The following is a 13,895-nucleotide window of genomic DNA, read 5'->3' as shown; positions in this document are numbered from 1 at the left end:
GGAAAAAATAAATGATTTGAAGTTAAAAGCTGTAAAAATAATGATTTGAAGTAAAAATAAATGCGCGAGAAATGTGAAAGAAACAAAAATATATTCTGTTTTTCTACTTTTGTCTCTTTTATTGGAATGAAAATCCTAGCCTTTTGCCGATTCCTATTTAACTATTGACAACACCCATGGTCAAATACTTTATAGCCCCCTTTTTAGAACTAACTTATGCCAATGATCAAAAAGTATTAAAGCAATTGGCTCAATGTGGTCGAGGGGCTGGCCAAGTTAAAGGAAATATCAGTAAAAAATTTAACTCCAAATTATTCTAGGAATTAAATGGTGTATTCAGTTCTCTTTGCGAAGGGATTACCGACCTTGTGATTAATGATGAAGTAGAGCTGCTTAGAATTTTTCTAGGGCGTGTCTATTGATTTATAAATATTAAAATTATGAAATGGTCTCAAGTTACAATTTTTAATGAAGAAACGATGTAGAGCACTTAATTGTTTCCCCAAATATGAGGAGGAAAAGAGTGGCTCTAATTCACGATAATGTGAGGGGTAATAGAGCCAAAATTTATTTTTCAAATCTAGGTCCGGGCAACTCCGTTGTTTTGTCGATTTTATTCAATGACAATAATGAATAAAAAGGCTTTTACAAATGGAAATAAAAATAGCGAAACCATTGAAAATGCTCAATTGCTTTCCTAAATACAAGGGGGAGTCAGTGGCACAAATTAACAAAAATGCAAAGGGAATGTATTATTAAAAATTTAAGGAGGAGCGACTGTGTTATTTTTTCGATTTTATTTTAATGAAATTAGCGAAAAAGGTATTTTTAATTGAAAATACCCTTAAAGTATTTTTCAAAATCTTGAGGAGGAGAGGCAAAAAGAATCAGAGGACAATGGACCCTTACAACATCCTCAATTGACATATTTGGAGGACACTGTCTAATTTAGAAAGTTCGAACACAGAAATAGAAGAATTTTTGAAATTTCTCCTCGGGAGGAAGTTTGAAGCTCCACTATTGATTACAACAATACTATTTTACAATACGATTAACAACAATACTTTCGAATTTGGATATAAAACGATAAATTTGTCACTGTTATTAGGCTGGATGACTCCAGGATATAAATAATAATTCTACGCTAATACTTTGAAACTTAGATCACTCAAGTCAACGGTCATCGGTGATCAGCGGCATTTAGCATAAACTGATCAAGCGATTAAATAATACGAAGAAATTTCCAAAACCAATAGTATTATTAAATGAAATCTGTCACTTTACTTTTACAGATCCCTTTATAACACTACAAGGGTTAGTACGTTGGCGCAATGACTCTAAGATTAAAGACACCTTGGGTGTAAATGATTATCAACATAAATAAAAAACACCACTTCCCTATACAAAACAACAAGGGTTAGTATGTTTTCACAATCTCTACAACCAAGGTGAAAAAAAAGACATTGGATTAAAACGATAATTAAATGAAGAACGTTACTTTTAAAGATCTCTTTAATACTCAACAAGGGTTAGCACATTGTCATAATGACTTTAAGTTTGAAACAAACCTTGGATTTAAATTATTATCAACAGAAATTAAAAACGTCATTTAAAAGAATGCCTAGACTATACAACAGGGGTTAGTAGGTTGTTACAATCTCTGCAACCAAAATGAAAAAAAGACAATCAATTAAAATGATCATAAAATGGGAGACATCATTAATTAAATAAGTTGACACAATTTCTACTACTAATGAAAAAAGAAGTTGGATTAAAAGATCATTAAATAAAAAACGTTACTTTTTAAGATCCCTTTAACACAACAAGGATTATTTCGTTGTCACAATCATTCAAGTAGGATTGAAAAAGACCTTGAATTTAAATGATTGTCGACAAAATATTACTTCAAAAAATGGCTATTCGACGCAACGAGGGTTAGTAGGTTGTCACAATCTCTACAACAGAAATGGAAAAAAAAATGTTGGATTAAAATGATCACTACATGAAAAATGTCAGTTTTGCAGATCCCTTTATAACACAACAAAGGTTAGCACGTTGTCACAATCACTCTACCTAACATTGAAAAAGAACATGGGTTCAAATGATTAGCAATACAAGATAAAAACGTCACTTTGAAAAAATGACACAACAAGGGTTAGCAGGTTGTCACAATCTTTACAATCAACATGAAGAATCTTGAATTTATTCAATTTGTAAGGTTACTGCTCCAAATTAGCTCTGCATATTTTCAATCGACTTTACTTAAAGTTGAAATAATTAGTTTACCGATCCCTTTCCCTCTTAAAATGAATTCAAAATCAAAGGAAACCAATGTCTCTGAAGTTGCATTATTTTTCTACGTTGCGAAGCAATATTTATTTGCTTATTACAGCCTTGACAACTAATAAGAAAACAGGCTTGTATTTTATTTGTTTTTTTTTATGCTAGTACTTTCAATTCCATGGAACTTACTGAGAATTAATCAACTGTTATTAAAACTTTACAATCTAATAACCATAAAAAGCACTTGAAAAGGGATTTTTATTGAAAACCTTCAAATGTCGTTTCACAAGAGCAAAAATGGACACCATGACAACAAAATAAGTAAGAACCAATCTTTCAGTGCAGGGTTGCCTGAAATACTGAACAACTTCCATAGAAGACAAAGAAGAAGAAGGACAATTCAAATGTTTATTAGACATCAATGCTTATGGGTTTTCAAGAGCACATATAGAGCTGTAACAAAATTGAAATTTACACGATAACAAATAAAATAAAATAAAAGAAGGCCAAATAGTAATTGTATGTATGTCTTTAGCTCCTGACAGAAGAAGATTAGTCTCCGGTTTGAACAAAGAATATACATTTTAAAAAACATACAAGGCTAACATTCCTTGAGCAAATTTTTGGATTTTCTCTTGCAGTACTACGATTTTAATGTTTTATCGCAAGACGACAATTTTTCTACCATTTAATACCAAAATTCAAGTTTATTCATCAACTGAATGGAATTTGGAACTTAAGCTTGCCATTTTTAAGGGCGAAAATTGATTAGAAAAAAAACAACTTTTGTGAAGTTTAGATACTTCTTTAAGAAAAAGTCTAAGTATCTTGTACTTTCGGTGCCAGATGAAGCTGCACACATGTCGCAAAATTTAAAGTTTTCATGGGTACATTAGCCTTAAAGGACAAAATAGATTTAGTAAACAAGAGGTTAACAGACAAGGCATACAATTTGGAAATCCAATGACAACGATGGTTCAGTAGTATATTAGAGTCATAAATAACGATCCTGGTTGAACTTCGCTGAAGTAAGGATGCTGAGACTGTTTTAAAAAAATTCATTTTAAGTTTCATCGGTCTTATGTTGTTGTAAGTTTTACTTCTTTTATATATTTATGTTTTGCTGAGAAAGGACATAGGGCCGAAATATTCATTAAATTTAGATTTCCACTGTCTTACGATAAGAATTCCATATTGTTCTTCTTGTTTTTAATTTTTATAGAAGAGCCTACACTAAGTGAAAAAAAAAATGTTGGATTAAAAGTGAAAATTGACGTGAAAACGCAGAACACAGTGACATTAACTGCTTAACCCAATCCCAAGTGAGTGGCGTTAATGGCTTAACTTACAGCTCTTTCCCCAGGGGCTGTAGGGGTCATGTCATCCCCAGAGGCATTAGCTTTTAGACCTCTATACTATGTTGATCAAAATGGCCATATCAAAATTTTGCTCGAATGTCTTTGGGGAAAAAGAAACATGGGAAGGGACGTGGTTGTCCATCAATCATTTTTTTTCACTTTTAAAAAGCCACTACAAGTTTTAGATTCCCAATCAAAGGAGACCTTTCCGAAGTTTGGGAATATTTCCTTAAATTTAATGTTCTTTTGCTTGTAAATTTACAACGGCTTACATTTATTAATGATAACTTTGCATGGATTTTGACATTTTCGATTTGCTTGATCTTGACAAGGTCAAGACCTTGTTCAACTGCTTGTTTATCTCAATTGCTAAAGCAGGAAAAAAAAGGTCCTTTCTTCTTATTCCGTTTTCTTTTTTTCTAACCAATTAATTACTTCTAACACATTATACAACTTAAGTGCATTAACAGCAACTTAGTAAATTGCCAAAAAAAACCTGAAAACCAGACGAGGTCCAATTTCAAACGAAATTAATAAGTATTCTGAATTTTATACATTTTGACCATTAGGATTACGCGAAATATGCGAGTAAAAAATATATAAGCAAGGCCGTATCCAGAATTATTTTCGGGAAGGAAGCTGTTCTTTTTTGTTGGATTTTACAAAAAAAAACTTACAACAATACATTAAAAATTTGTTTATATGCATTTTGTTACGCTTTTGCGAGTCGGATAAAAATTTCAGGGGGGTTCAGACTCCTCCCGCTGGATGCTTTATATTATATGCCTTATTTATATGATTATATACTTTTTCTTTGGGCATCAGCGCTTTTTCGCATTTACCTTCAGTTAAAATTCATATTAAACATTCTTAAGTGCACATAAAACCTTCAAAACAGATTGTAAAACTTTAATTTATTTTTTTCTGACAAGGGGCCCCTCCCTTTTCTTCTCAGCGTAATGAAGTCTCTTTCATATCTATTTTTTAACGCTAATTTAAACTCATTATAAACTGCCTTTACTTGTGATAAACAAATGCTAGCAAAATTTATTCACGGATTATTAAACTATACTTTTTTCAAATTATATGATGGTGCTGACGGACTTATTTCCCCCAAAAAACACATAAAATTGTCGTATTGGAGTCCAAAAAAAGAGAGAGAGAAAAATAGAGAATTAATAAAACAAATATAAGAAAGCACAGCAGATTTATACAAAGCACTGAGAACAAAACAACTCAATTGATGCAGAAAATAGCGAAAATAAGGGATCAAGCGCGTGCGCGCCAACCAACGACTGCGGATAAAGGGTGCGCAATCCCGTAGTGAGGGATGAGTCGTCTTTTCTTGCTCCATAGTGGCACACTCAGGAGAAAACTTGGCGTATCGAATAAAACACGTCATGATATACAGCGTCAACCAACGACTGCGGATAAAGGGTCCGCAATCGTGCAATGAGAGATAAGTCGTCCTTCTTTGCTCCACAGTGGCACACCCAGCAGAAAACTTGGCGTATCGGAAAAACACATCCTGATATACTTTCTATCGTTTTAATAGGAATATTCCTAATCGGTAAGAGAGCAAAAACGTTAGGCATAGCAAAAGCACGGTATACTGTCAGGGCTGTCAATTTTTTTAAGGAGTGTGTCATATTTTTCCGAAAATGTGCTTTTTGTGTCATCTCAGATTTCATAATGCGTCACAAAATGTGTCATATTTTTTGCTACAAGTGATATCATATTTAATTGTAAAATTTTTATTTTGAGTTTTGAATATATAATCTTTTCCAAATCAGTTCAAAAAGGAGCAAACTTAACCTTAAACTATTATCTTGGGATCGAGACGTTTTTATGACGTCATGAAAGTAATAGGAACATTCGATTCAATTAATGTTACACAGTATGAATTTGTGTCTGGGCAGCCAACGAGGCAAGTTTACACTTATAAAAGTTTTAGGGACAATCAATTCCGACACTGAATTAGACTTTTTGCATGATGTCGTAATCGTAATCGGTTAAGCTTTAGTTGACACCTTCGAAAATGGAAAAATACAAGACCACAGTATGAGGTTTTTAGTTTGCGAGCATAAAACTTGTCCGAGACCTGGATTCAATCGAGAAGAAATTCGTAAAAATGAAGTATAACGCCTGAACACGCTTCTTTTTGTTTTGACATGCTTTGTGCCTACTTTTCTTCTCTTGGTACAGTATGTCACTTTGAATCGGCAATCGGAACTTAGTTCCCAGAAAAAAAACAGTTCCAACTATCTGTCTATCAAGTTAAGCTTGGCTTGGTTCAAGCTTAGCTTCAACCAACAATACTTCTAAGCCGTCTTCCTGTCTTAATGGCTACAATCGCACTTGTAATGGACCTAGAGGCCGAGGAAAAATGTAAGCTAAAATCAATCTCATGTTTGCAGTAAAAATTACAGATAAATTTCAGATATATAAGCACTGAACAACTTGATACCCGCTCACACACAGACCCCTTCCCCAGAACTTCAAGTATATTCAACCCTGGCTATATCTAGGGCTCATTGGTCTCTTCTTCTTTCTCCTTGTAGCAGGCCATAAGATTCTTCCGTATATCGGAAGGAATTTCCCAGTCGTGCACGGTTCCTGAGGCACGAGAGACCAGCTGCTTTGCATGCATCAGTGAGTCTATCGTGTCGAGAAGTAGACTGTTCCTGAGTTTCATTTTTATATTTGATAAAACTGAAAATTGGCGTTCTGCAGCTGCACTGGAATGCGGAAGAGCACACAGATTTAGTATGAAAAGGGACAGCTCTTCGAACTGTGGCTTGCCTTGAGCATCTTTCGTATTCATTAACGTCTTCCAAAACATCGAAGGAGACATTTCAGTTCCCATGGTTCTGATAATCTCATCCCTGTGCTCACTCATAAAGATCCACTGAGTTTCTATTACATTCCTTGACCTTTCTACTTCACCTTCATATTTCCCAAATAAGCTGCTGAACTGACCAGTCAGTCCAACTAGAGTGTCAACTTTTCCGCTCAAAGCAGTCACTGGGTCTAAACAAGCCAGAGCTTTTAAAGTGGTATCAGAATAATCAATTCATTTCCTCATTTGTTTGATAACTTCTACAAGGAAGTTCAGGCAGTTCAAACTGTTTGAGATCATTCGAGGGTATCACATCCTTGTATTTCAGCACGTGTATTTCGGTATTTGGACCAAAAGAAATCTCGGAGATTTCCTTAAAACAGCCTGAGACCATGGGTATGACAAAAGCATCATCATTCTCTAAGATATCAATTTTGACAAAAGCTTCATGATAGACTTCATGGTCGCCCTTGAGATCGAAAGGAGCTTGTGAAGGCGAGTGTCACTACTCTGGAACTCCAAGTTCAAGCAACTGATCTTGTTGACCTTTTTCATCCTTTTTAAGTGAAACAAGGTAAGGTTAGAATGAAGTAATCTTGTCAGAAAATAGAAGTATGTTCAGTTAGAAATTTTGAAGCTATATTTATTTACTCAATATGTAAGCCATTCAACTAGCTTCAGTCTAGTATTTTTGTCATATTTGTTGGTGCCTTTTTAAGCCAGATGGATTATTCTGAAGGAAAGACTTCTCTAGAAACTTGTAATCTTATCCAAGGACGGATACCCCTCCTGTACTCTTAAAAATGTGAGTTCCTTCTTATGCATACAGCTTTGGTAAACTTCACGCTGTTTACTTTTTACTATTAAGTACGTACCAGTTGGCTACATCACATACTCTATCAAGCAGCCAATTAAGTTCAGATATTCAACGTGCATTTTGATTTGAAATTTGTACTATGACTGTTTCCTTCTCGTGGTTTAAACTTTAGATATGGTGACGGCATTTGTCCTGAATTCTGCACTTTTTGCGTACTACTATCACCGTTAGGTAAAGCTATTCCTCTCCGTTAATTTGTAGCTTTTCTGGAGGTAGAAAACTGAAATTTTACTTTTCTTTTATTACCATTTAAAAAACAAGACTTGGATGACAAAATTGTGTCATTTTTTTGAAAAATGTGTCATTTTCGTCGATTGTTTCATTTTTTATCGAAAAATGTGTCATTTGCGTCGATCGTGTCATCATTTCGACTGAATGTGTCATTTTGTCACGCAGCATCAAATTGTGTCATTTTGACACAAAATGTGTCAATTTGGCAGCCTAGTATACTCTAGCTAGGATGAGTCTGTTATACCGCGTCTTGCGTCATACAAGGACACCATAAGGTTTGCGTAATATTTCACTCAGCTGCTGTCGTATGAGCTAACGGGTAGATTTTAGGTTAACACCAATAAGAAAGCCGAGGTAACCAATCATAGGTAAAATTTCGACAATCTATCCGTCCAATTGGACATTTTTTATATTGCCGCCATGATGACCGAAAACAATAGTTTCGGTTTTTGAAGCATTTAAAGAAAAACTGATTTTCTTATACTCAGCACTCAGGATAGAATGTTTCTTCAACAGAAGACATAGACCCAAGAAGATTCAATATGTCATCCACATAGTTTCGATCGAACATAACCATCATACGTGGGTACTTTGCAGCAAACGTAACCTCCAATACATGTTTTTGATTATAAGTGGAATGTAATTGTTCCGTCTTTGCATATGTTTCTTCGAAATTATAAAACAGTTTCACCTTGTGGAAAACTACAATATTTTTGGAATTTTACAAAAACTGGAATTTTTACGTTTGTTTTTGTCTTTTATTTATATCCAATAGCCTTTTCAGGATGGACACCCCTATAGGCATCCCTGACCGGCCTTAGGATGTTTAAAGTATAGAAAATTCAAAAAAGGCACTTCACATCTTCATATTTGCCTGCGTTAATTTTGGTGGGTTTTCTTAAGAAAGAAATGGCTTAAACAAATGAGAAAAGGGACTGAAAACTAGTTAAATATTTTTTTTTCAAATTGAGAAGAGGGTAAGATAGGGAAAGAGAGAAGTTACTAAAAGGGCAATAAAAACGATGCCCTAAAACTATTCTTTCCTGTATTCTAACCCCTTTCTAGCTCCAAAAATATCCTTTAATTAAGTTGTCGTGTGAACTCATCTGCACAAACATGCCCATTTACACCACTACATTTACCCATACATGTATATAGACAACCCTTGTCTTTGATGTATATTAAATAAAAAAAACAAGTTTTTTTAAAGGGAAGTAAGGAGCGACGTTAAAATTTAAAGCGAACACGCAAGGGGTCACGCAAGGGAGTGTATTGTTTATGTTTTTTTGTTTTTTGTTGATCTCGGTATATGGTCTCATTCTCCATAACTTCTTATTCTCCATATTGTTTCTTTTTTTTTCTTTGAATTTAGCACAGCCTCGCAAGCTTCGCTTATGTTGTGCTATTGATTAAGAAATGTTTTTTTCTAATAAAATTGTTCTACTACTACTACTACTACTACTACTACTAACAGAAATTACTTTGTATATGAAAGGGCTTCTTCCTCATCAACACCCCGCTCTTTACGCTAAAGTTTGACTCTTTCTCTTAATTCTACTTTTTAAAACAGTAAAAAACTTTAGCGTAAAGAGCAGGGCGTTGATGAGGAAGCAGCCCTTTCATATACGAAGTAATAACCATTTCCCAATAACCATTACTATATGTAAGCACTGGTCAAAGTTTGTAACTTATAGCCCCTCTACGGGGACAGTGGGGAAGTAAGTCGTCCCCAAAGATATAGTTATAAGGTTTTTCGACTACGTTGAATAAAAGGGCAATCTCAGAATTTTGATCCGTTGACTTTGGGAACATAATTAGCGTGGGAGGGGGTCTAGGTGCCCTCCAATTTTTTTTAGTCACTTAAAAAGGGCACTAGAACTTTTCATTTCCGTTATAATGAGCCCTCTCACAATATTCTAGGACAACTGGGTCGATACGATCACCTCTGGGAAAAAAAATACAAAAAAAAAACAAGCAAACAAACGAATAAACACGCATCCGTGATCTGCCTTCTGGCAAAAAATGCAAAATTCCACATTTTTGTAGATAGGAGCTTGAAACTTCTACAGTAGGGTTCTCTGATACGCTGAATCTGATGGTGTGATTTTCGTTAAATTCTATGACTTTTAGGGGATGTTCCCCCTATTTTCTAAAATAACACCAATTTTCTCAGGCTCGTATGTTCTCGGGTTTTAACTTTGAAAAGAAAACCAAAAGTCATCTGTCAACTTTGTTTATGCTTGCTCTACAACTGAATTAGGTATAAAAAGATAGACAGATGCATATGATAGACCGATACATATAGATAGACATATGCTAAACAAAATATATATTGGTTTTCAATATATGCACATTTTTGGTTTCCCCTTTCTCTTCTCTTGGCCCTTAGAAATTGGGAAAGAGGGATCTCTGAGCATTCCCCTTGAGGCAGATCTCATTTATTTTCAATCCTGAGCATTTTTGGTTTTCCATCCACAATTGAACCCTCCCCTTGCCCTCGAAAATGGGGAAGAGAGGTCCTGAGCCTTCCCCTTAAGGCAGACCTATTTATTTTCGATTATGCTAGCGATATCATCAAGTAGCTGTCTGAAGGTTTTTTGACCCAATTTGCCCTACATTCCCAGAATTTTGATCACCAGCTTTCGCCAATTTCTTGAGACAGAAACTGGGAAAAAAGTTAGTTCGGAAAAGTATGTAGAGTTCTGAGATTTCAAGTGTTGTAAGATGTAGGAAAAAAAATCAGCTCCATGAGAAAAATTTGAGAAAAAACAGTTGGATTTTTACAAACATGAAAATTTTGGGAAAGTGTGAAAACTTTGAAAAAGCAGCGAAATTTCCACAGGGTTCGGCAATAAAAATTTGGCGAGTTTCGACCCAATTCACTCTTTGAAACATGAAACCCCCTTGTAGAATTGTAGAATTTGTAGAATTCTGAGAATTCATGTGTTGTAAAATCTTGGGGAAAAGGTCAGCACAATCAGAAAAATTTGAGAGAAAAATGCAGCAAAATTTTCCTAAACTTCAAAAGCAAAAAATGGTGGGTTTAAACTCAGTTCGTCCTTTCATATATGACCCTCTGAAGTAAAATATCTTTCATTTAGTGTTCGTGCCGCAAAATAGTCACACTTTTTTATAAAAATCAAAATTATACAAGCCTACAGCGCCAATCATATCTCATGTTCGTGATTTGTCTGGTTAAACATTATTGAGCTTTGCAGCATAAAACTTAGGGTTGACTAAAGACAGGCTGCAATCCGCGTCGAGTTTTTACAGTTCACGATGATAAGAGGTGATGCTTCATAGCGTCTTTCTGTTTTATTGTCATCATTAATTACTATCTGGACGTGGAACATCCCATTTAGTCGTGCAATTTGAAAATTCAAAGAATATATACAAACAATATGACAAGTTGAGAACAATTGTTGGGAACAATTCTTTAACAGTGCGGCAGCTAGTGGAAAAGACAAAAGAATTCCGTGGAGCTTATATGTGAACTTAGGGCCGCCTTCGATTTGGTCGTTCGTAAATATCTATGGCTTATATTCCGCTACCTCGGATTCCCAGCAAAATATTGTCTGCTCCTTGAAAAACTATACGAGAAAACCGAGAGCTGTATCCAAATGGAGCATGTCATTTACCGTCAAAACTGGCGCGCGACAAGGATGTGTTGTAGCCCCAGAGTTGTTTTATTGTCTCATTTACCATGTCATGTTTCGAATAACCGATCGATTGCCCTTTGGCCTTCAATTTGGAGAAAGAGTGCTGACCGACGTTGACTTCACAGGCGACCTTGCACTCCTTACTGACTCCATTAAACAGCTAATAGACGCTCTGAATCTCCTACAGAAAGAAGCTGTAAAAGTCGGGCGTTAAGTAAATTGGCTAAAAGAACAATATTGGCATTGGAACCGCCAACCAAAGGCCCCTGAATTCATTACAGCTTGAAGAGCCTAAGTTGAAGTTGTTATTGCCTTCACCTATCTTGGCTCCGTGATTTCGGATGATAGCTCCGTGGACGCGCAACTGGGCAGCTGAATCATGAAAGCTTCTTCTGTCGTCGAGACGCTTAATGCCATCTGGAGATCACATCATATTTCAAGGCACGCGAAGATGCGCATGTATAATTCATGTGTGAGTTCAGTCCTGCTCTACGCGGCTGAGACAAGAACTCTCAAAACCACAATCTAGAGCATGATAGACGCCTGCCAGACGAAACAACTCCATCAAATCGAGGGACTCTCACGGGATCATTTTGCAACTAATGAAAGGCTCCTTGCCCTTTCTCAACAAGTTCCATTTCCAACACAGTTTGTCCAAAACTCTTTGATGACTTCGACATCTTTTTCAGATGCCAATGAAAGCCCCTGCTAGAATTATGCACGACTTCGACCCCACATCTCACGGTTGGTTACGCCCGAGGGATAGACCTAGGACCAGATGGAAGGGAAGCCTTCAGAAGTAACTTAACATGACCGAGATTCCTGCTGTCAAGTCCCCCCCCCTCATAGCAGCAAATTGTTCCACCAGGAGGGGCTAAGTTACTATGCTCTCTACGCCACATGCCGCGCAGCAGGTGCATTAAGTCAATTAAGTCAAGTCAGTCAACTTTTTCGCTTCTACGATGTAAATGTGACGTCAAAACCAATGTAAAACACATACTATTTATAAAAATTTGCTTTTTGATCATCAGGTATGATTATACTGTGGCTGGGGTACAAATTATTATCGTCGCGTAAGGAAGCCGCAACAATACTGCAACGCAAGTCTTTATATAGAAAGAATACAATAAAAAGATAATTTTGGGAATAAGTGAATCATTACAACAGACATTGTTTTGTCATTTTTAAGAATTATTAAGTCTTACAACATTTCTAAGGTTTCTTAAAACTTTGTACAAATGCACTTTCAGCAAAGTTACGAGTTTAAATTTCTAAATAATTAATTTAAAGCAATTTACATGGAAAAGACATAAATGATAGCAAAGGCCTCATAAAGTAATGGTATCACGGATCAGTGGCATGAAGGTTCGATCCGACCTTTTATACGAATGAATAAAGCCAGTAAACAGTAACGACTTGAGCAGGGGACAACATTCAAAAATTAAAAATGGACTCTCAAAAGGTTTCTGAATTTCATTCCATGACTGAATATGGGCTATTTATCTAGATAATTTTTAGAACTAGCTCGTGTTGGGAAACTTCCAAAAGAAAAAAAGTATAGATTTTCCTCCAATCCCAAATGTATTTGGGAAAGTCAACTCTATTAAATGACGAATAGCTTATAATCGCTGAATTGAAAAATCAAGCTCTATAAGTTTACAGTCCGTTTTATTGTTTTTAGACGCAGATTTCGGAAAAGAAATAAGAAGATATACGGTATATTCATATTTAATTTAAGCATAACGATTAAATTAATTTCTAATTAAAAGAGAAATAATTATTGGACATAAATTTATGGTTCTAGGCGTTCATCCCCCGGTGATTACCTCCCCCACCGGAAAATACGCCCCAGCCAAAAATGTCTCCCGAAAATACCCCCGCGGTATTTTCCATGGAGGGGGTATTTTCCGGGGAGAGGGGGTATTTCCCACGGGGTATGATTTCCGGGGGGGGGGGGTAAACACCAGCCAACCAAATTTATGCAGCAAGTTAAAAAAGAAACTAAAACAATTGACTTTCTGTTAAAATATGAGAGGCATATATCATAATATAAATGCGAATCCCACGGGGAATCTAAAATGCATTGTCAGGAGATTTTTAAATAGAACTAATGTTTGGATTAGTGCCAAATCAATTCCAAAGTCACTAAAGTCTGATTATCGGAGAAATGATAAAGTAAAGTGATGATAAAGTAATTTGGTCATACCTGATGATAAAAAAGCTAATTTTGATAAATAGAATGTGTTTTCTATTGGTTTTGACATCACATTTACATTCTAGAAGCAAAAAAGTTGACTGACTTAACTTAGTTGACTTAATGCTCCTCTCGCGTGGTATGCGGCGTGGAGAACATAGCAACTTAGCTCCTCCAACTGGAACAATCTGCTGCTATAAGGGGGGCCTTGACCACAGTAATGTCGGCCAAGTTGAGGCACTTCTGAAGGCTTCCCTTCCATCTGGTCTAAGCTCTAACTTTCGGACATAACCAACCTTGGGATGAGGGGTCAAAGGCTATTAATAATTCTAGCACGGACTTTAGGTGGCATCCTAAGGAGGTGCCCAAGCCATTAAGAGTGCTGGGCAATTTGTGTTGAAAATAGAGCTTGGTGAGAAAGAGCAAGTCGCCTTTCATTAATCTCTAAATGATC

The 13,895-nt window shown here is 35.8% G+C and overlaps 1 protein-coding gene across 4 annotated transcripts in view; it reads right to left on the bottom strand.

Moving 5' to 3' along the window:
* LOC136032299 (pre-mRNA-processing factor 39-like) overlaps positions 1–13,895 on the bottom strand; it is a 180,412-nt gene that overhangs the window by 50,749 nt on the left and 115,768 nt on the right. The window lies entirely within an intron of this gene.

The sequence above is a fragment of the Artemia franciscana genome, chromosome 10 (genome assembly GCF_032884065.1).
Source record: "Artemia franciscana chromosome 10, ASM3288406v1, whole genome shotgun sequence".
NCBI lineage: Eukaryota > Metazoa > Arthropoda > Branchiopoda > Anostraca > Artemiidae > Artemia > Artemia franciscana.
The sequence above is the reverse complement of the archived record's forward strand: the minus strand, read 5'-3'. Positions and strand labels throughout refer to the sequence as shown.